We start from the raw sequence: 22,641 nt of genomic DNA, 5'->3' as shown, positions 1-22,641 counted from the left end.
AGCCAGGTTTGGAGGAGGGGGCAGCTTTGGTCTGGGAGAAATCCTCGTCCTTATGGAATTTTTGTAGTCAAAAGCCCAGCACGGGCCGCAGGCAAGTTGGCTTTGAAAGGAGGTACTTCCACCCAAGAAGCCAAACTCAAGAGCCCAGTTGGCAGGTGTCATTTTGTAGGGCACGTTTGGGCCTCCGATGGCAGCCAGGTTTGGAGGAGGGGGCAGCTTTGGTCTGGGAGAAATCCTCGTCCTTATGGAATTTTTGTAGGCAAAAGCCCAGGACGGGCCGCAGGCAAGTTGGCTTTGAAAGGAGGCACTTCCACCCAAGAAGCCAAACTCAAGAGCCCACTTGGCAGATGTCATTTTGTAGGGCACGTTTGGGCCTCCGATGGCAGCCAGGTTTGGAGGAGGGGGCAGCTTTGGTCTGGGAGAAATCCTCGTCCTTATGGAATTTTTGTAGCAAAAGCCCGGGACGGGACACAGGCAAATTGGTTTTGAAAGGAGTCACTTTTCCCCAAGAAGCCAAACTCAAGAGCCCACTTGGCAGGTGTCATTTTGTAGGGCGCGTTTGGGCCTCTGATGGCAGCCAGGTTTGGAGGAGGGGGCAGCTTTGTCCTGGGAGAAATCCTCGTCCTTATGGAATTTTTGGAGGCAAAAGCCCAGGACGGGCCGCAGGCAAGTTAGGCAAGTTGGCTCCGAAAGGAGGCACTTTTCCCCAAGAAGCCAAACTCAAGAACCCTCAATGCAGATGTCATTTTGTGGGGCGCGTTTGGGCCTCCGATGGCAGCCAGGTTTGGAGGAGGGGGCAGCTTTGGTCTGGGAGAAATCCTCGTCCTTCTGGAATTTTTGTAGCAAAAGCCCGGGACGGGACACAGGCAAGTTGGTTTTGAAAGGAGTCACTTTTCCCCAAGAAGCCAAACTCAAGAGCCCACTTGGCAGATGTCATTTTGTAGGGCGCGTTTGGGCCTCCGATGGCAGCCAGGTTTGGAGGAGGGAGCAGCTTTGGTCTGGGAGAAATCCTTGTCCTTCTGGAATTTTTGTAGGCAAAAGCCCAGCACGGGCCGCAGGCAAGTTAGGCAAGTTGGCTTTGAAAGGAGGCACTTTTCCCCAAGAAGCCAAACTCAAGAGCCCACTTGGCAGGTGTCATTTTGTAGGGCGCGTTTGGGCCTCCGATGGCAGCCAGGTTTGGAGGAGGGGGCAGCTTTGTTCTGGGAGAAATCCTCGTCCTTATGGAATTTTTGTAGGCAAAAGCCCTGCATGGGCCGCCGGCAAGTTGACTCCGAAAGGAGGCAATTTTCCCCAAGAAGCCAAACTCAAGAGCCCACTTGGCAGGTGTCATTTTGTAGGGCGCGTTTGGGCCTCCGATGGCAGCCAGGTTTGGAGGAGGGGGCAGCTTTGGTCTGGGAGAAATCCTCGTCCTTATGGAATTTTTGTAGGCAAAACCCCTGCATGAGCCGCAGGAAAGTTGACTCCGAAAGGAGGCACTTTTCCCCAGAAAGCCAAACTCAAGAGCCCACTTGGCAGATGTCATTTTGTAGGGCGCGTTTGGGCCTCCGATGGCAGCCAGGTTTGGAGGAGGGGGCAGCTTTGGTCTGGGAGGAATCCTCGTCCTTATGGAATTTTTGTAGCAAAAGCCCAGGACGGGACGCAGGCAAGTTGGTTTTGAAAGGAGTCACTTTTCCCCAAGAAGCCAAACTCAAGAGCCGACTTGGCAGGTGTCATTTTGTAGGGCGCTTTTGGGCCTCCGATGTCAGCCAGGTTTGGAGGAGGGGGCAGCTTTGGTCTGGGAGAAATCCTCGTCCTTATGGAATTTTTGTAGGCAAAAACCCCACATGGGCCGCAGGCAAGTTAGGCAAGTTGACTCCATAAGGAGGCACTTTTCCCCAAGAAGCCAAACTCAAGAACCCTCAATGCAGATGTCATTTTGTGGGGCGCGTTTGGGCCTCCGATGGCAGCCAGGTTTGGAGGAGGGGGCAGCTTTGGTCTGGGAGAAATCCTCGTCCTTATGGAATTTTTGTAGTCTAAAGCCCAGCACGGGCCGCAGGCTAGTTAGGCAAGTTGGCTTTGAAAGGAGGCACTTTTCCGCAAGAAGCCAAACTCAAGAGCCCACTTGGCAGATGTCATTTTGTAGGGCGCGTTTGGGCCTCCGATGGCAGCCAGGTTTGGAGGAGGGGGCAGCTTTGGTCTGGGAGAAATCCTCGTCCTTATGGAATTTTTGTAGGCAAAAGCCCAGGACGGGCCGCAGGCAAGTTGGCTTTGAAAGGAGGCACTTCCACCCAAGAAGCCAAACTCAAGAGCCCACTTGGCAGGTGTCATTTTGTAGGGCACGTTTGGGCCTCCGATGGCAGCCAGGTTTGGAGGAGGGGGCAGCTTTGGTCTGGGAGAAATCCTCGTCCTTCTGGAATTTTTGTAGGCAAAAGCCCTGCATGGGCCGCAGGCAAGTTGACTCCGAAAGGAGGCACATTTCCCCAGGAAGCCAAACTCAAGAACCCTCAATGCAGGTGTCATTTTGTGGGGCGCGTTTGGGCCTCCGATGGCAGCCAGGTTTGGAGGAGGGGGCAGCTTTGGTCTGGGAGAAATCCTCGTCCTTATGGAATTTTTGGAGGCAAAAGCCCAGGACGGGCCGCAGGCAAGTAGGCTTTGAAAGGAGGTACTTCCACACAAGAAGCCAAACTCAAGAGCCCACTTGGCAGATGTCATTTTGTAGGGCACGATTCGGCCTCCGATGGCAGCCAGGTTTGGAGGAGGGGGCAGCTTTGGTCTGGGAGAAATCCTCGTCCTTATGGAATTTTTGTAGGCAAAAACCCCGCATGGGCCGCAGGCAAGTTAGGCAAGTTGCTTTGAAAGGAGGCACTTTCCCCCAAGAAGCCAAACTCAAGAAGCCTCAATGCAGATGTCATTTTGTGGGGCGCGTTTGGGCCTCCGATGGCAGCCAGGTTTGGAGGAGGGGGCAGCTTTGGTCTGGGAGAAATCCTCGTCCTTATGGAATTTTTGTAGGCAAAAGCCCAGGACGGGCCGCAGGCAAGTTGGCTTTGAAAGGAGGCACTTCCACCCAAGAAGCCAAACTCAAGAGCCCACTTGGCAGGTGTCATTTTGTAGGGCACGTTTGGGCCTCCAATGGCAGCCAGGTTTGGAGGAGGGGGCAGCTTTGGTCTGGGAGAAATCCTCGTCCTTATGGAATTTTTGGAGGCAAAAGCCCTGCATGGGCCGCAGGCAATTTGGCTCCGAAAGGAGGCACTTTTCCCCAAGAAGCCAAACTCAAGAGCCCACTTGGCAGATGTCATTTTGTAGGGCGCGTTTGGGCCTCTGATGGCAGCCAGGTTTGGAGGAGGGGGCAGCTTTGGTCTGGGAGAAATCCTCGTCCTTATGGAATATTTGTAGGCAAAAGCCCAGCACGGGCCGCAGGCTAGTTAGGCAAGTTGGCTCCGAAAGGAGGCACTTTTCCCCAAGAAGCCAAACTCAAGAGCCCACTTGGCAGGTGTCATTTTGTAGGGCGCGTTTGGGCCTCCGATGGCAGCCAGGTTTGGAGGAGGGGGCAGCTTTGGTCTGGGAGAAATCCTCGTCCTTATGGAATTTTTGGAGGCAAAAGCCCTGCATGGGCCGCCGGCAAGTTGACTCCGAAAGGAGGCACTTTTCCCCAAGAAGCCAAACTCAAGAGCCCGCTTGGCAGATGTCATTTTGTAGGGCGCGTTTGGGCCTCCGATGGCAGCCAGGTTTGGCGGAGGGGGCAGCTTTGGTCTGGGAGGAATCCTCGTCCTTATGGAATTTTTGTAGGCAAAAGCCCTGCATGGGCAGCCGGCAAGTTGACTCCGAAAGGAGGCAATTTTCCCCAAGAAGCCAAACTCAAGAGCCCACTTGGCAGGTGTCATTTTGTAGGGCGCGTTTGGGCCTCCGATGGCAGCCAGGTTTGGAGGAGGGGGCAGCTTTGGTCTGGGAGAAATCCTCGTCCTTATGGAATTTTTGTAGGCAAAACCCCTGCATGAGCCGCAGGCAAGTTGACTCCGAAAGGAGGCACTTTTCCCCAGAAAGCCAAACTCAAGAGCCCACTTGGCAGATGTCATTTTGTAGGGCGCGTTTGGGCCTCCGATGGCAGCCAGGTTTGGAGGAGGGGGCAGCTTTGGTCTGGGAGGAATCCTCGTCCTTATGGAATTTTTGTAGCAAAAGCCCGGGACGGGACGCAGGCAAGTTGGTTTTGAAAGGAGTCACTTTTCCCCAAGAAGCCAAACTCAAGAGCCCACTTGGCAGGTGTCATTTTCTAGGGCGCGTTTGGGCCTCCGATGTCAGCCAGGTTTGGAGGAGGGGGCAGCTTTGGTCTGGGAAAAATCCTCGTCCTTCTGGAATTTTTGTAGGCAAAAACCCCGCAAGGGCCGCAGGCAAGTTAGGCAAGTTGACTCCGAAAGGAGGCACTTTTCCCCAAGAAGCCAAACTCAAGAACCCTCAATGCAGATGTCATTTTGTGGGGCGCGTTTGGGCCTCCGATGGCAGCCAGGTTTGGAGGAGGGGGCAGCTTTGGTCTGGGAGAAATCCTCGTCCTTATGGAATTTTTGTAGTCTAAAGCCCAGCACGGGCCGCAGGCTAGTTAGGCAAGTTGGCTTTGAAAGGAGGCACTTTTCCGCAAGAAGCCAAACTCAAGAGCCCACTTGGCAGATGTCATTTTGTAGGGCGCGTTTGGGCCTCCAATGGCAGCCAGGTTTGGAGGAGGGGGCAGCTTTGGTCTGGGAGAAATCCTCGTCCTTATGGAATTTTTGTAGGCAAAAGCCCTGCATGGGCCGCAGGCAAGTTGACTCCGAAAGGAGGCACTTTTCCCCAGGAAGCCAAACTCAAGAACCCTCAATGCAGGTGTCATTTTGTGGGGCGCGTTTGGGCCTCCGATGGCAGCCAGGTTTGGAGGAGGGGGCAGCTTTGGTCTGGGAGAAATCCTCGTCCATATGGAATTTTTGTAGGCAAAAGCCCAGGACGGGCCGCAGGCAAGTTGGCTTTGAAAGGAGGTACTTCCACACAAGAAGCCAAACTCAAGAGCCCACTTGGAAGATGTCATTTTGTAGGGCACGTTTCGGCCTCCGATGGCAGCCAGGTTTGGAGGAGGGGGCAGCTTTGGTCTGGGAGAAATCCTCGTCCTTATGGAATTTTTGTAGGCAAAAGCCCTGCATGGGCCGCAGGCAAGTTGACTCCGAAAGGAGGCACATTTCCCCAGAAAGCCAAACTCAAGAGCCCACAATGCAGATGTCATTTTGTAGGGCGCGTTTGGGCCTCCGATGGCAGCCAGGTTTGGAGGAGGGGGCAGCTTTGGTCTGGGAGGAATCCTCGTCCTTATGGAATTTTTGTAGCAAAAGCCCGGGACGGGACGCAGGCAAGTTGGTTTTGAAAGGAGTCACTTTTCCCCAAGAAGCCAAACTCAAGAGCCCACTTGGCAGGTGTCATTTTGTAGGGCGCGTTTGGGCCTCCGATGGCAGCCAGGTTTGGAGGAGGGGGCAGCTTTGGTCTGGGAGAAATCCTCGTCCTTATGGAATTTTTGTAGGCAAAAACCCCGCATGGGCCGCAGGCATGTTAGGCAAGTTGGTTTTGAAAGGAGTCACTTTTCCCCAAGAAGCCAAACTCAAGAGCCCACTTGGCAGGTGTCATTTTGTAGGGCGCGTTTGGGCCTCCGATGGCAGCCAGGTTTGGAGGAGGGGGCAGCTTTGGTCTGGGAGGAATCCTCGTCCTTATGGAATTTTTGTAGCAAAAGCCCGGGACGGGACACAGGCAAGTTGGTTTTGAAAGGAGGCACTTTTCCGCAAGAAGCCAAACTCAAGAGCCCACTTGGCAGGTGTCATTTTGTAGGGCACGTTTGGGCCTCCGATGGCAGCCAGGTTTGGAGGAGGGGGCAGCTTTGGCCTGGGAGAAATCCTCGTCCTTCTGGAATTTTTGGAGGCAAAAGCCCAGGACGGGCCGCAGGCAAGTTAGGCAAGTTGGCTCCGAAAGGAGGCACTTTTCCCCAAGAAGCCAAACTCAAGAACCCTCAATTCAGATGTCATTTTGTGGGGCGCGTTTGGGCCTCCGATGGCAGCCAGGTTTGGAGGAGGGGGCAGCTTTGGTCTGGGAGAAATCCTCGTCCTTATGGAATTTTTGTAGTCAAAAGCCCAGCACGGGCCGCAGGCTAGTTAGGCAAGTTGGCTTTGAAAGGAGGCACTTTTCCGCAAGAAGCCAAACTCAAGAGCCCACTTGGCAAATGTCATTTTGTAGGGCGCGTTTGGGCCTCCGATGGCAGCCAGGTTTGGAGGAGGGGGCAGCTTTGGTCTGGGAGGAATCCTCGTCCTTATGGAATTTTTGTAGCAAAAGCCCGGGACGGGACGCAGGCAAGTTGGTTTTGAAAGGAGTCACTTTTCCCCAAGAAGCCAAACTCAAGAGCCCACTTGGCAGGTGTCATTTTCTAGGGCGCGTTTGGGCCTCCGATGTCAGCCAGGTTTGGAGGAGGGGGCAGCTTTGGTCTGGGAGAAATCCTCGTCCTTATGGAAGTTTTGTAGGCAAAAACCCCACATGGGCCGCAGGCAAGTTAGGCAAGTTGACTCCGAAAGGAGGCACTTTTCCCCAAGAAGCCAAACTCAAGAACCCTCAATGCAGATGTCATTTTGTGGGGCGCGTTTGGGCCTCCGATGGCAGCCAGGTTTGGAGGAGGGGGCAGCTTTGGTCTGGGAGAAATCCTCGTCCTTATGGAATTTTTGTAGTCTAAAGCCCAGCACGGGCCGCAGGCTAGTTAGGCAAGTTGGCTTTGAAAGGAGGCACTTTTCCGCAAGAAGCCAAACTCAAGAGCCCACTTGGCCGATGTCATTTTGTAGGGCGCGTTTGGGCCTCCGATGGCAGCCAGGTTTGGAGGAGGGGGCAGCTTTGGTCTGGGAGAAATCCTCGTCCTTCTGGAATTTTTGTAGGCAAAAGCCCTGCATGGGCCGCAGGCAAGTTGACTCCGAAAGGAGGCACTTTTCCCCAGGAAGCCAAACTCAAGAACCCTCAATGCAGGTGTCATTTTGTGGGGCGCGTTTGGGCCTCCGATGGCAGCCAGGTTTGGAGGAGGGGGCAGCTTTGGTCTGGGAGAAATCCTCGTCCTTATGGAATTTTTGTAGGCAAAAGCCCAGGACGGGCCGCAGGCAAGTTGGCTTTGAAAGGAGGTACTTCCACACAAGAAGCCAAACTCAAGAGCCCACTTGGCAGATGTCATTTTGTAGGGCACGTTTCGGCCACCGATGGCAGCCAGGTTTGGAGGAGGGGGCAGCTTTGGTCTGGGAGAAATCCTCGTCCTTATGGAATTTTTGTAGGCAAAAACCCCGCATGGGCCGCAGGCAAGTTAGGCAAGTTGCTTTGAAAGGAGGCACTTTTCCCCAAGAAGCCAAACTCAAGAACCCACAATGCAGATGTCATTTTGTAGGGCGCGTTTGGGCCTCCGATGGCAGCCAGGTTTGGAGGAGGGGGCAGCTTTGGTCTGGGAGAAATCCTCGTCCTTATGGAATTTTTGTAGTCTAAAGCCCGGGACGGGACACAGGCAAGTTGGTTTTGAAAGGAGTCACTTTTCCCCAAGAAGCCAAACTCAAGAGCCCACTTGGCAGGTGTCATTTTGTAGGGCACGCTTGGGCCTCCGATGCCAGCCAGGTTTGGAGGAGGGGGCAGCTTTGGTCTGGGAGAAATCCTCGTCCTTCTGGAATTTTTGGAAGCAAAAGCCCAGGACGGGCCGCAGGCAAGTTAGGCAAGTTGGCTCCGAAAGGAGGCACTTCTCCCCAAGAAGCCAAACTCAAGAACCCTCAATTCAGATGTCATTTTGTGGGGCGCGTTTGGGCCTCCGATGGCAGCCAGGTTTGGAGGAGGGGGCAGCTTTGGTCTGGGAGAAATCCTCGTCCTTATGGAATTTTTGTAGTCAAAAGCCCAGCACGGGCCGCAGGCTAGTTAGGCAAGTTGGCTTTGAAAGGAGGCACTTTTCCGCAAGAAGCCAAACTCAAGAGCCCACTTGGCAAATGTCATTTTGTAGGGCGCGTTTGGGCCTCCGATGGCAGCCAGGTTTGGAGGAGGGGGCAGCTTTGGTCTGGGAGAAATCCTCGTCCTTATGGAATTTTTGTAGCAAAAGCCCAGGACGGGCCGCAGGCAAGTTGGCTTTAAAAGGAGGCACTTCCACCCAAGAAGCCAAACTCAAGAGCCCACTTGGCAGGTGTCATTTTGTAGGGCACGTTTGGGCCTCCGATGGCAGCCAGGTTTGGAGGAGGGGGCAGCTTTGGTCTGGGAGAAATCCTCGTCCTTCTGGAATTTTTGTAGGCAAAAGCCCTGCATGGGCCGCAGGCAAGTTGACTCCGAAAGGAGGCACTTTTCCCCAAGAAGCCAAACTCAAGAACCCTCAATGCAGGTGTCATTTTGTGGGGCGCGTTTGGGCCTCCGATGGCAGCCAGGTTTGGAGGAGGGGGCAGCTTTGGTCTGGGAGAAATCCTCGTCCTTCTGGAATTTTTGGAGGCAAAAGCCCAGGACGGGCCGCAGGCAAGTTAGGCAATTTGGCTCCGAAAGGAGGCACTTTTCCCCAAGAAGCCAAACTCAAGAGCCCACTTGGCAGATGTCATTTTGTAGGGCGCGTTTGGGCCTCTGATGGCAGCCAGGTTTGGAGGAGGGGGCAGCTTTGGTCTGGGAGAAATCCTCGTCCTTATGGAATTTTTGTAGGCAAAAGCCCAGCACAGGCCGCAGGCTAGTTAGGCAAGTTGGCTCCGAAAGGAGGCACTTTTCCCCAAGAAGCCAAACTCAAGAGCCCGCTTGGCAGATGTCATTTTGTAGGGCGCGTTTGGGCCTCCGATGGCAGCCAGGTTTGGCGGAGGGGGCAGCTTTGGTCTGGGAGGAATCCTCGTCCTTATGGAATTTTTGTAGCAAAAGCCCGGGACGGGACGCAGGCAAGTTGGTTTTGAAAGGAGTCACTTTTCCCCAAGAAGCCAAACTCAAGAGCCCACTTGGCAGGTGTCATTTTGTAGGGCGCGTTTGGGCCTCCGATGGCAGCCAGGTTTGGAGGAGGGGGCAGCTTTGGTCTGGGAGAAATCCTCGTCCTTCTGGAATTTTTGGAGGCAAAAGCCCAGGACGGGCCGCAGGCAAGTTAGGCAATTTGGCTCCGAAAGGAGGCACTTTTCCCCAAGAAGCCAAACTCAAGAGCCCACTTGGCAGATGTCATTTTGTAGGGCGCGTTTGGGCCTCTGATGGCAGCCAGGTTTGGAGGAGGGGGCAGCTTTGGTCTGGGAGAAATCCTCGTCCTTATGGAATTTTTGTAGGCAAAAGCCCAGCACAGGCCGCAGGCTAGTTAGGCAAGTTGGCTCCGAAAGGAGGCACTTTTCCCCAAGAAGGCAAACTCAAGAGCCCACTTGGCAGATGTCATTTTGTAGGGCGCGTTTGGGCCTCCGATGGCAGCCAGGTTTGGAGGAGGGGGCAGCTTTGGTCTGGGAGAAATCCTCGTCCTTATGGAATTTTTGTAGGCAAAAGCCCAGGACGGGCCGCAGGCAAGTTAGGCATGTTGGCTTTGAAAGGAGGCACTTTTCCCCAAGAAGCCAAACTCAAGAACCCACAATGCAGATGTCATTTTGTAGGGCGCGTTTGGGCCTCCGATGGCAGCCAGGTTTGGAGGAGGGGGCAGCTTTGGTCTGGGAGAAATCCTCGTCCTTATGGAATTTTTGTAGGCAAAAGCCCTGCATGGGCCGCAGTCAAGTTGACTCCGAAAGGAGGCACTTTTCCCCAGGAAGCCAAACTCAAGAGCCCACTTGGCAGATGTCATTTTGTAGGGCGCGTTTGGGCCTCCGATGGCAGCCAGGTTTGGAGGAGGGGGCAGCTTTGGTCTGGGAGAAATCCTCGTCCATATGGAATTTTTGAAGCAAAAGCCCTGCATGGGCCGCATTCAAGTTAGGCATGTTGGCTTTGAAAGGAGGCACTTTTCCGCAAGAAGCCAAACTCAAGAGCCCACTTGGCAAATGTCGTTTTGTAGGGCGCGTTTGGGCCTCCGATGGCAGCCAGGTTTGGAGGAGGGGGCAGCTTTGGTCTGGGAGAAATCCTTGTCCTTATGGAATTTTTGTAGCAAAAGCCCAGGACGGGCCGCAGGCAAGTTGGCTTTGAAAGGAGGCACTTCCACCCAAGAAGCCAAACTCAAGAGCCCACTTGGCAGGTGTCATTTTGTAGGGCACGTTTGGGCCTCCGATGGCAGCCAGGTTTGGAGGAGGGGGCAGCTTTGGTCTGGGAGAAATCCTCGTCCTTCTGGAATTTTTGTAGGCAAAAGCCCTGCATGGGCCGCAGGCAAGTTGACTCCGAAAGGAGGCACTTTTCCCCAGGAAGCCAAACTCAAGAACCCTCAATGCAGGTGTCATTTTGTGGGGCGCGTTTGGGCCTCCGATGGCAGCCAGGTTTGGAGGAGGGGGCAGCTTTGGTCTGGGAGAAATCCTCGTCCTTATGGAATTTTTGGAGGCAAAAGCCCAGGACGGGCCGCAGGCAAGTTAGGCAATTTGGCTCCGAAAGGAGGCACTTTTCCCCAAGAAGCCAAACTCAAGAGCCCACTTGGCAGATGTCATTTTGTAGGGCGCGTTTGGGCCTCTGATGGCAGCCAGGTTTGGAGGAGGGGGCAGCTTTGGTCTGGGAGAAATCCTCGTCCTTATGGAATTTTTGTAGGCAAAAGCCCAGGACCGGCCGCAGGCAAGTTGGCTTTGAAAGGAGGCACTTCCACCCAAGAAGCCAAACTCAAGAGCCCACTTGGCAGGTGTCATTTTGTAGGGCACGTTTGGGCCTCCGATGGCAGCCAGGTTTGGAGGAGGGGGCAGCTTTGGTCTGGGAGAAATCCTCGTCCTTCTGGAATTTTTGGAGGCAAAAGCCCAGGACGGGCCGCAGGCAAGTTAGGCAAGTTGGCTCCGAAAGGAGGCACTTTTCCCCAAGAAGCCAAACTCAAGAGCCCACTTGGCAGATGTCATTTTGTGGGGCGCATTTGGGCCTCTGATGGCAGCCAGGTTTGGAGGAGGGGGCAGCTTTGGTCTGGGAGAAATCCTCGTCCTTATGGAATTTTTGTAGTCTAAAGCCCAGCACGGGCCGCAGGCTAGTTAGGCAAGTTGGCTTTGAAAGGAGGCACTTTTCCCCAAGAAGCCAAACTCAAGAGCCCACTTGGCAGGTGTCATTTTGTAGGGCGCGTTTGGGCCTCCAATGGCAGCCAGGTTTGGAGGAGGGGGCAGCTTTGGTCTGGGAGAAATCCTCGTCCTTATGGAATTTTTGTAGGCAAAAGCCCAGGACGGGCCGCAGGCAAGTTGGCTTTGAAAGGAGGTACTTCCACCCAAGAAGCCAAACTCAAGAGCCCACTTGGCAGGTGTCATTTTGTAGGGCAAGTTTGGGCCTCCGATGGCAGCCAGGTTTGGAGGAGGGGGCAGCTTTGGTCTGGGAGAAATCCTCATCCTTATGGAATTTTTGTAGGCAAAAGCCCAGGACGGGCCGCAGGCAAGTTGGCTTTGAAAGGAGGTACTTCCACCCAAGAAGCCAAACTCAAGAGCCCACTTGGCAGGTGTCATTTTGTAGGGCACGTTTGGGCCTCCGATGGCAGCCAGGTTTGGAGGAGGGGGCAGCTTTGGCCTGGGAGAAATCCTCGTCCTTCTGGAATTTATGGAGGCAAAAGCCCAGGACGGGCCGCAGGCAAGTTAGGCAAGTTGGCTCCGAAAGGAGGCACTTTTCCCCAAGAAGCCAAACTCAAGAAACCTCAATGCAGATGTCATTTTGTGGGGCGCGTTTGGGCCTCCGATGGCAGCCAGGTTTGGAGGAGGGGGCAGCTTTGGTCTGGGAGAAATCCTCGTCCTTCTGGAATTTTTGTAGGCAAAAGCCCTGCATGGGCCGCAGGCAAGTTGACTCCGAAAGGAGGCACTTTTCCCCAGGAAGCCAAACTCAAGAACCCTCAATGCAGGTGTAATTTTGTGGGGCGCGTTTGGGCCTCCGATGGCAGCCAGGTTTGGAGGAGGGGGCAGCTTTGGTCTGGGAGAAATCCTCGTCCTTCTGGAATTTTTGGAGGCAAAAGCCCAGGACGGGCCGCAGGCAAGTTAGGCAAGTTGGCTCCGAAAGGAGGCACTTTTCCCCAAGAAGCCAAACTCAAGAGCCCACTTGGCAGATGTCATTTTGTGGGGCGCATTTGGGCCTCTGATGGCAGCCAGGTTTGGAGGAGGGGGCAGCTTTGGTCTGGGAGAAATCCTCGTCCTTATGGAATTTTTGGAGGCAAAAGCCCAGCACGGGCCGCAGGCTAGTTAGGCAAGTTGGCTCCGAAAGGAGGCACTTTTCCCCAAGAAGCCAAACTCAAGAGCCCACTTGGCAGGTGTCATTTTGTAGGGCGCGTTTGGGCCTCCGATGGCAGCCAGGTTTGGAGGAGGGGGCAGCTTTGGTCTGGGAGAAATCCTCGTCCTTATGGAATTTTTGGAGGCAAAAGCCCTGCATGGGCCGCCGGCAAGTTGACTCCGAAAGGAGGCACTTTTCCTCAAGAAGCCAAACTCAAGAGCCCGCTTGGCAGATGTCATTTTGTAGGGCGCGTTTGGGCCTCCGATGGAGGCCAGGTTTGGCGGAGGGGGCAGCTTTGGTCTGGTAGAAATCCTCGTCCTTATGGAATTTTTGTAGGCAAAAGCCCTGCATGGGCCGCAGGTAAGTTGACTCCGAAAGGAGGCACTTTTCCCCAGGAAGCCAAACTCAAGAACCCTCAATGCAGGTGTCATTTTGTGGGGCGCGTTTGGGCCTCCGATGGCAGCCAGGTTTGGAGGAGGGGGCAGCTTTGGTCTGGGAGAAATCCTCGTCCTTCTGGAATTTTTGGAGGCAAAAGCCCAGGACGGGCCGCAGGCAAGTTAGGCAAGTTGGCTCCGAAAGGAGGCACTTTTCCCCAAGAAGCCAAACTCAAGAGCCCACTTCGCAGATGTCATTTTGTGGGGCGCATTTGGGCCTCTGATGGCAGCCAGGTTTGGAGGAGGGGGCAGCTTTGGTCTGGGAGAAATCCTCGTCCTTATGGAATTTTTGTAGTCTAAAGCCCAGCACGGGCCGCAGGCTAGTTAGGCAAGTTGGCTTTGAAAGGAGGCACTTTCCCCCAAGAAGCCAAACTCAAGAGCCCACTTGGCAGGTGTCATTTTGTAGGGCGCGTTTGGGCCTCCAATGGCAGCCAGGTTTGGAGGAGGGGGCAGCTTTGGTCTGGGAGAAATCCTCGTCCTTATGGAATTTTTGTAGGCAAAAGCCCAGGACGGGCCGCAGGCAAGTTGGCTTTGAAAGGAGGTACTTCCACCCAAGAAGCCAAACTCAAGAGCCCACTTGGCAGGTGTCATTTTGTAGGGCACGTTTGGGCCTCCGATGGCAGCCAGGTTTGGAGGAGGGGGCAGCTTTGGCCTGGGAGAAATCCTCGTCCTTATGGAATTTTTGGAGGCAAAAGCCCAGGACGGGCCGCAGGCAAGTTAGGCAAGTTGGCTCCGAAAGGAGGCACTTTTCCCCAAGAAGCCAAACTCAAGAACCCTCAATGCAGATGTCATTTTGTGGGGCGCGTTTGGGCCTCCGATGGCAGCCAGGTTTGGAGGAGGGGGCAGCTTTGGTCTGGGAGAAATCCTCGTCCTTCTGGAATTTTTGTAGCAAAAGCCCGGGACGGGACACAGGCAAGTTGGTTTTGAAAGGAGGCACTTTTCCCCAAGAAGCCAAACTCAAGAGCCCACTTGGCAGGTGTCATTTTGTAGGGCGCGTTTGGGCCTCCGATGGCAGCCAGGTTTGGAGGAGGGGGCAGCTTTGGTCTGGGAGAAATCCTCGTCCTTATGGAATTTTTGTAGGCAAAAGCCCTGCATGGGCCGCAGTCAAGTTGACTCCGAAAGGAGGCACTTTTCCCCAGGAAGCCAAACTCAAGAGCCCACTTGGCAGATGTCATTTTGTAGGGCGCGTTTGGGCCTCCGATGGCAGCCAGGTTTGGAGGAGGGGGCAGCTTTGGTCTGGGAGAAATCCTCGTCCATATGGAATTTTTGAAGCAAAAGCCCTGCATGGGCCGCATTCAAGTTAGGCATGTTGGCTTTGAAAGGAGGCACTTTTCCGCAAGAAGCCAAACTCAAGAGCCCACTTGGCAAATGTCGTTTTGTAGGGCGCGTTTGGGCCTCCGATGGCAGCCAGGTTTGGAGGAGGGGGCAGCTTTGGTCTGGGAGAAATCCTTGTCCTTATGGAATTTTTGTAGCAAAAGCCCAGGACGGGCCGCAGGCAAGTTGGCTTTGAAAGGAGGCACTTCCACCCAAGAAGCCAAACTCAAGAGCCCACTTGGCAGGTGTCATTTTGTAGGGCACGTTTGGGCCTCCGATGGCAGCCAGGTTTGGAGGAGGGGGCAGCTTTGGTCTGGGAGAAATCCTCGTCCTTCTGGAATTTTTGTAGGCAAAAGCCCTGCATGGGCCGCAGGCAAGTTGACTCCGAAAGGAGGCACTTTTCCCCAGGAAGCCAAACTCAAGAACCCTCAATGCAGGTGTCATTTTGTGGGGCGCGTTTGGGCCTCCGATGGCAGCCAGGTTTGGAGGAGGGGGCAGCTTTGGTCTGGGAGAAATCCTCGTCCTTATGGAATTTTTGGAGGCAAAAGCCCAGGACGGGCCGCAGGCAAGTTAGGCAATTTGGCTCCGAAAGGAGGCACTTTTCCCCAAGAAGCCAAACTCAAGAGCCCACTTGGCAGATGTCATTTTGTAGGGCGCGTTTGGGCCTCTGATGGCAGCCAGGTTTGGAGGAGGGGGCAGCTTTGGTCTGGGAGAAATCCTCGTCCTTCTGGAATTTTTGTAGGCAAAAGCCCAGGACCGGCTGCAGGCAAGTTGGCTTTGAAAGGAGGCACTTCCACCCAAGAAGCCAAACTCAAGAGCCCACTTGGCAGGTGTCATTTTGTAGGGCACGTTTGGGCCTCCGATGGCAGCCAGGTTTGGAGGAGGGGGCAGCTTTGGTCTGGGAGAAATCCTCGTCCTTCTGGAATTTTTGTAGGCAAAAGCCCTGCATGGGCCGCAGGCAAGTTGACTCCGAAAGGAGGCACTTTTCCCCAGGAAGCCAAACTCAAGAACCCTCAATGCAGGTGTCATTTTGTGGGGCGCGTTTGGGCCTCCGATGGCAGCCAGGTTTGGAGGAGGGGGCAGCTTTGGTCTGGGAGAAATCCTCGTCCTTCTGGAATTTTTGGAGGCAAAAGCCCAGGACGGGCCGCAGGCAAGTTAGGCAAGTTGGCTCCGAAAGGAGGCACTTTTCCCCAAGAAGCCAAACTCAAGAGCCCACTTGGCAGATGTCATTTTGTGGGGCGCATTTGGGCCTCTGATGGCAGCCAGGTTTGGAGGAGGGGGCAGCTTTGGTCTGGGAGAAATCCTCGTCCTTATGGAATTTTTGTAGTCTAAAGCCCAGCACGGGCCGCAGGCTAGTTAGGCAAGTTGGCTTTGAAAGGAGGCACTTTCCCCCAAGAAGCCAAACTCAAGAGCCCACTTGGCAGGTGTCATTTTGTAGGGCGCGTTTGGGCCTCCAATGGCAGCCAGGTTTGGAGGAGGGGGCAGCTTTGGTCTGGGAGAAATCCTCGTCCTTATGGAATTTTTGTAGGCAAAAGCCCAGGACGGGCCGCAGGCAAGTTGGCTTTGAAAGGATTTACTTCCACCCAAGAAGCCAAACTCAAGAGCCCACTTGGCAGGTGTCATTTTGTAGGGCAAGTTTGGGCCTCCGATGGCAGCCAGGTTTGGAGGAGGGGGCAGCTTTGGTCTGGGAGAAATCCTCGTCCTTATGGAATTTTTGTAGGCAAAAGCCCTGCATGGGCCGCAGTCAAGTTGACTCCGAAAGGAGGCACTTTTCCCCAGGAAGCCAAACTCAAGAGCCCACTTGGCAGATGTCATTTTGTAGGGCGCGTTTGGGCCTCCGATGGCAGCCAGGTTTGGAGGAGGGGGCAGCTTTGGTCTGGGAGAAATCCTCGTCCTTCTGGAATTTTTGAAGCAAAAGCCCTGCATGGGCCGCATTCAAGTTAGGCATGTTGGCTTTGAAAGGAGGCACTTTTCCGCAAGAAGCCAAACTCAAGAGCCCACTTGGCAAATGTCGTTTTGTAGGGCGCGTTTGGGCCTCCGATGGCAGCCAGGTTTGGAGGAGGGGGCAGCTTTGGTCTGGGAGAAATCCTTGTCCTTATGGAATTTTTGTAGCAAAAGCCCAGGACGGGCCGCAGGCAAGTTGGCTTTGAAAGGAGGCACTTCCACCCAAGAAGCCAAACTCAAGAGCCCACTTGGCAGGTGTCATTTTGTAGGGCACGTTTGGGCCTCCGATGGCAGCCAGGTTTGGAGGAGGGGGCAGCTTTGGTCTGGGAGAAATCCTCGTCCTTCTGGAATTTTTGTAGGCAAAAGCCCTGCATGGGCCGCAGGCAAGTTGACTCCGAAAGGAGGCACTTTTCCCCAGGAAGCCAAACTCAAGAACCCTCAATGCAGGTGTCATTTTGTGGGGCGCGTTTGGGCCTCCGATGGCAGCCAGGTTTGGAGGAGGGGGCAGCTTTGGTCTGGGAGAAATCCTCGTCCTTATGGAATTTTTGGAGGCAAAAGCCCAGGACGGGCCGCAGGCAAGTTAGGCAATTTGGCTCCGAAAGGAGGCACTTTTCCCCAAGAAGCCAAACTCAAGAGCCCACTTGGCAGATGTCATTTTGTAGGGCGCGTTTGGGCCTCTGATGGCAGCCAGGTTTGGAGGAGGGGGCAGCTTTGGTCTGGGAGAAATCCTCGTCCTTATGGAATTTTTGTAGGCAAAAGCCCAGGACCGGCCGCAGGCAAGTTGGCTTTGAAAGGAGGCACTTCCACCCAAGAAGCCAAACTCTAGAGCCCACTTGGCAGGTGTCATTTTGTAGGGCACGTTTGGGCCTCCGATGGCAGCCAGGTTTGGAGGAGGGGGCAGCTTTGGTCTGGGAGAAATCCTCGTCCTTCTGGAATTTTTGTAGGCAAAAGCCCTGCATGGGCCGCAGGCAAGTTGACTCCGAAAGGAGGCACTTTTCCCCAGGAAGCCAAACTCAAGAACCCTCAATGCAGGTGTCATTTTGTGGGGCGCGTTTGGGCCTCCGATGGCAGCCAGGTTTGGAGGAGGGGGCAGCTTTGGTCTGGGAGAAATCCTCGTCCTTCTGGAATTTTTGGAGGCAAAAGCCCAGGACGGGCCGCAGGCAAGTTAGGCAAGTTGGCTCCGAAAGGAGGCACTTTTCCCCAAGAAGCCAAACTCAAGAGCCCACTTGGCAGATGTCATTTTGTGGGGCGCATTTGGGCCTCTGATGGCAGCCAGGTTTGGAGGAGGGGGCAGCTTTGGTCTGGGAGAAATCCTCGTCCTTATGGAATTTTTGTAGTCTAAAGCCCAGCACGGGCCGCAGGCTAGTTAGGCAAGTTGGCTTTGAAAGGAGGCACTTTTCCCCAAGAAGCCAAACTCAAGAGCCCACTTGGCAGGTGTCATTTTGTAGGGCGCGTTTGGGCCTCCAATGGCAGCCAGGTTTGGAGGAGGGGGCAGCTTTGGTCTGGGAGAAATCCTCGTCCTTATGGAATTTTTGTAGGCAAAAGCCCAGGACGGGCCGCAGGCAAGTTGGCTTTGAAAGGAGGTACTTCCACCCAAGAAGCCAAACTCAAGAGCCCACTTGGCAGGTGTCATTTTGTAGGGCAAGTTTGGGCCTCCGATGGCAGCCAGGTTTGGAGGAGGGGGCAGCTTTGGCCTGGGAGAAATCCTCGTCCTTATGGAATTTTTGTCGGCAAAAGCCCTGCATGGGCCGCAGGCAAGTTGACTCCGAAAGGAGGCACTTTTCCCCAGGAAGCCAAACTCAAGAACCCTCAATGCAGGTGTAATTTTGTGGGGCGCGTTTGGGCCTCCGATGGCAGCCAGGTTTGGAGGAGGGGGCAGCTTTGGTCTGGGAGAAATCCTCGTCCTTCTGGAATTTTTGGAGGCAAAAGCCCAGGACGGGCCGCAGGCAAGTTAGGCAAGTTGGCTCCGAAAGGAGGCACTTTTCCCCAAGAAGCCAAACTCAAGAGCCCACTTGGCAGATGTCATTTTGTAGGGCGCATTTGGGCCTCTGATGGCAGCCAGGTTTGGAGGAGGGGGCAGCTTTGGTCTGGGAGAAATCCTCGTCCTTATGGAATTTTTGGAGGCAAAAGCCCAGCACGGGCCGCAGGCTAGTTAGGCAAGTTGGCTCCGAAAGGAGGCACTTTTCCCCAAGAAGCCAAACTCAAGAGCCCACTTGGCAGGTGTCATTTTGTAGGGCGCGTTTGGGCCTCCGATGGCAGCCAGGTTTGGAGGAGGGGGCAGCTTTGGTCTGGGAGAAATCCTCGTCCTTATGGAATTTTTGGAGGCAAAAGCCCTGCATGGGCCGCCGGCAAGTTGACTCCGAAAGGAGGCACTTTTCCTCAAGAAGCCAAACTCAAGAGCCCGCTTGGCAGATGTCATTTTGTAGGGCGCGTTTGGGCCTCCGATGGAGGCCAGGTTTGGCGGAGGGGGCAGCTTTGGTCTGATAGAAATCCTCGTCCTTATGGAATTTTTGTAGGCAAAAGCCCTGCATGGGCCGCAGGTAAGTTGACTCCGAAAGGAGGCACTTTTCCCCAGGAAGCCAAACTCAAGAACCCTCAATGCAGGTGTCATTTTGTGGGGCGCGTTTGGGCCTCCGATGGCAGCCAGGTTTGGAGGAGGGGGCAGCTTTGGTCTGGGAGAAATCCTCGTCCTTCTGGAATTTTTGGAGGCAAAAGCCCAGGACGGGCCGCAGGCAAGTTAGGCAAGTTGGCTCCGAAAGGAGGCACTTTTCCCCAAGAAGCCAAACTCAAGAGCCCACTTGGCAGATGTCATTTTGTGGGGCGCATTTGGGCCTCTGATGGCAGCCAGGTTTGGAGGAGGGGGCAGCTTTGGTCTGGGAGAAATCCTCGTCCTTATGGAATTTTTGTAGTCTAAAGCCCAGCACGGGCCGCAGGCTAGTTAGGCAAGTTGGCTTTGAAAGGAGGCACTTTCCCCCAAGAAGCCAAACTCAAGAGCCCACTTGGCAGGTGTCATTTTGTAGGGCGCGTTTGGGCCTCCAATGGCAGCCAGGTTTGGAGGAGGGGGCAGCTTTGGTCTGGGAGAAATCCTCGTCCTTATGGAATTTTTGTAGGCAAAAGCCCAGGACGGGCCGCAGGCAAGTTGGCTTTGAAAGGAGGTACTTCCACCCAAGAAGCCAAACTCAAGAGCCCACTTGGCAGGTGTCATTTTGTAGGGCACGTTTGGGCCTCCGATGGCAGCCAGGTTTGGAGGAGGGGGCAGCTTTGGCCTGGGAGAAATCCTCGTCCTTATGGAATTTTTGGAGGCAAAAGCCCAGGACGGGCCGCAGGCAAGTTAGGCAAGTTGGCTCCGAAAGGAGGCACTTTTCCCCAAGAAGCCAAACTCAAGAACCCTCAATGCAGATGTCATTTTGTGGGGCGCGTTTGGGCCTCCGATGGCAGCCAGGTTTGGAGGAGGGGGCAGCTTTGGTCTGGGAGAAATCCTCGTCCTTCTGGAATTTTTGTAGCAAAAGCCCGGGACGGGACACAGGCAAGTTGGTTTTGAAAGGAGTCACTTTTCCCCAAGAAGCCAAACTCAAGAGCCCACTTGGCAGGTGTCATTTTGTAGGGCGCGTTTGGGCCTCCGATGGCAGCCAGGTTTGGAGGAGGGGGCAGCTTTGGTCTGGGAGAAATCCTCGTCCTTATGGAATTTTTGTAGGCAAAAGCCCTGCATGGGCCGCAGTCAAGTTGACTCCGAAAGGAGGCACTTTTCCCCAGGAAGCCAAACTCAAGAGCCCACTTGGCAGATGTCATTTTGTAGGGCGCGTTTGGGCCTCCGATGGCAGCCAGGTTTGGAGGAGGGGGCAGCTTTGGTCTGGGAGAAATCCTCGTCCATATGGAATTTTTGAAGCAAAAGCCCTGCATGGGCCGCATTCAAGTTAGGCATGTTGGCTTTGAAAGGAGGCACTTTTCCGCAAGAAGCCAAACTCAAGAGCCCACTTGGCAAATGTCGTTTTGTAGGGCGCGTTTGGGCCTCCGATGGCAGCCAGGTTTGGAGGAGGGGGCAGCTTTGGTCTGGGAGAAATCCTTGTCCTTATGGAATTTTTGTAGCAAAAGCCCAGGACGGGCCGCAGGCAAGTTGGCTTTGAAAGGAGGCACTTCCACCCAAGAAGCCAAACTCAAGAGCCCACTTGGCAGGTGTCATTTTGTAGGGCACGTTTGGGCCTCCGATGGCAGCCAGGTTTGGAGGAGGGGGCAGCTTTGGTCTGGGAGAAATCCTCGTCCTTCTGGAATTTTTGTAGGCAAAAGCCCTGCATGGGCCGCAGGCAAGTTGACTCCGAAAGGAGGCACTTTTCCCCAGGAAGCCAAACTCAAGAACCCTCAATGCAGGTGTCATTTTGTGGGGCGCGTTTGGGCCTCCGATGGCAGCCAGGTTTGGAGGAGGGGGCAGCTTTGGCCTGGGAGAAATCCTCGTCCTTATGGAATTTTTGGAGGCAAAAGCCCAGGACGGGCCGCAGGCAAGTTAGGCAATTTGGCTCCGAAAGGAGGCACTTTTCCCCAAGAAGCCAAACTCAAGAGCCCACTTGGCAGATGTCATTTTGTAGGGCGCGTTTGGGCCTCTGATGGCAGCCAGGTTTGGAGGAGGGGGCAGCTTTGGTCTGGGAGAAATCCTCGTCCTTCTGGAATTTTTGTAGGCAAAAGCCCAGGACCGGCCGCAGGCAAGTTGGCTTTGAAAGGAGGCACTTCCACCCAAGAAGCCAAACTCAAGAGCCCACTTGGCAGGTGTCATTTTGTAGGGCACGTTTGGGCCTCCGATGGCAGCCAGGTTTGGAGGAGGGGGCAGCTTTGGTCTGGGAGAAATCCTCGTCCTTCTGGAATTTTTGTAGGCAAAAGCCCTGCATGGGCCGCAGGCAAGTTGACTCCGAAAGGAGGCACTTTTCCCCAGGAAGCCAAACTCAAGAACCCTCAATGCAGGTGTCATTTTGTGGGGCGCGTTTGGGCCTCCGATGGCAGCCAGGTTTGGAGGAGGGGGCAGCTTTGGTCTGGGAGAAATCCTCGTCCTTATGGAATTTTTGGAGGCAAAAGCCCAGGACGGGCCGCAGGCAAGTTAGGCAAGTTGGCTCCGAAAGGAGGCACTTTTCCCCAAGAAGCCAAACTCAAGAGCCCACTTGGCAGATGTCATTTTGTGGGGCGCATTTGGGCCTCTGATGGCAGCCAGGTTTGGAGGAGGGGGCAGCTTTGGTCTGGGAGAAATCCTCGTCCTTATGGAATTTTTGTAGTCTAAAGCCCAGCACGGGCCGCAGGCTAGTTAGGCAAGTTGGCTTTGAAAGGAGGCACTTTCCCCCAAGAAGCCAAACTCAAGAGCCCACTTGGCAGGTGTCATTTTGTAGGGCGCGTTTGGGCCTCCAATGGCAGCCAGGTTTGGAGGAGGGGGCAGCTTTGGTCTGGGAGAAATCCTCGTCCTTATGGAATTTTTGTAGGCAAAAGCCCAGGACGGGCCGCAGGCAAGTTGGCTTTGAAAGGAGGTACTTCCACCCAAGAAGCCAAACTCAAGAGCCCACTTGGCAGGTGTCATTTTGTAGGGCAAGTTTGGGCCTCCGATGGCAGCCAGGTTTGGAGGAGGGGGCAGCTTTGGTCTGGGAGAAATCCTCATCCTTATGGAATTTTTGTAGGCAAAAGCCCAGGACGGGCCGCAGGCAAGTTGGCTTTGAAAGGAGGTACTTCCACCCAAGAAGCCAAACTCAAGAGCCCACTTGGCAGGTGTCATTTTGTAGGGCACGTTTGGGCCTCCGATGGCAGCCAGGTTTGGAGGAGGGGGCAGCTTTGGCCTGGGAGAAATCCTCGTCCTTATGGAATTTTTGGAGGCAAAAGCCCAGGACGGGCCGCAGGCAAGTTAGGCAAGTTGGCTCCGAAAGGAGGCACTTTTCCCCAAGAAGCCAAACTCAAGAAACCTCAATGCAGATGTCATTTTGTGGGGCGCGTTTGGGCCTCCGATGGCAGCCAGGTTTGGAGGAGGGGGCAGCTTTGGTCTGGGAGAAATCCTCGTCCTTATGGAATTTTTGTCGGCAAAAGCCCTGCATGGGCCGCAGGCAAGTTGACTCCGAAAGGAGGCACTTTTCCCCAGGAAGCCAAACTCAAGAACCCTCAATGCAGGTGTAATTTTGTGGGGCGCGTTTGGGCCTCCGATGGCAGCCAGGTTTGGAGGAGGGGGCAGCTTTGGTCTGGGAGAAATCCTCGTCCTTATGGAATTTTTGGAGGCAAAAGCCCAGGACGGGCCGCAGGCAAGTTAGGCAATTTGGCTCCGAAAGGAGGCACTTTTCCCCAAGAAGCCAAACTCAAGAGCCCACTTGGCAGATGTCATTTTGTAGGGCGCGTTTGGGCCTCTGATGGCAGCCAGGTTTGGAGGAGGGGGCAGCTTTGGTCTGGGAGAAATCCTCGTCCTTATGGAATTTTTGTAGGCAAAAGCCCAGCACGGGCCGCAGGCTAGTTAGGCAAGTTGGCTCCGAAAGGAGGCACTTTTCCCCAAGAAGCCAAACTCAAGAGCCCACTTGGCAGATGTCATTTTGTAGGGCGCGTTTGGGCCTCTGATGGCAGCCAGGTTTGGAGGAGGGGGCAGCTTTGGTCTGGGAGAAATCCTCGTCCTTCTGGAATTTTTGTAGGCAAAAGCCCAGGACCGGCCGCAGGCAAGTTGGCTTTGAAAGGAGGCACTTCCACC

Source organism: Cinclus cinclus, chromosome 24, assembly GCF_963662255.1.
Source record: "Cinclus cinclus chromosome 24, bCinCin1.1, whole genome shotgun sequence".
Taxonomy (NCBI): domain Eukaryota; kingdom Metazoa; phylum Chordata; class Aves; order Passeriformes; family Cinclidae; genus Cinclus; species Cinclus cinclus.
This window is presented reverse-complemented; position numbering follows the sequence as displayed.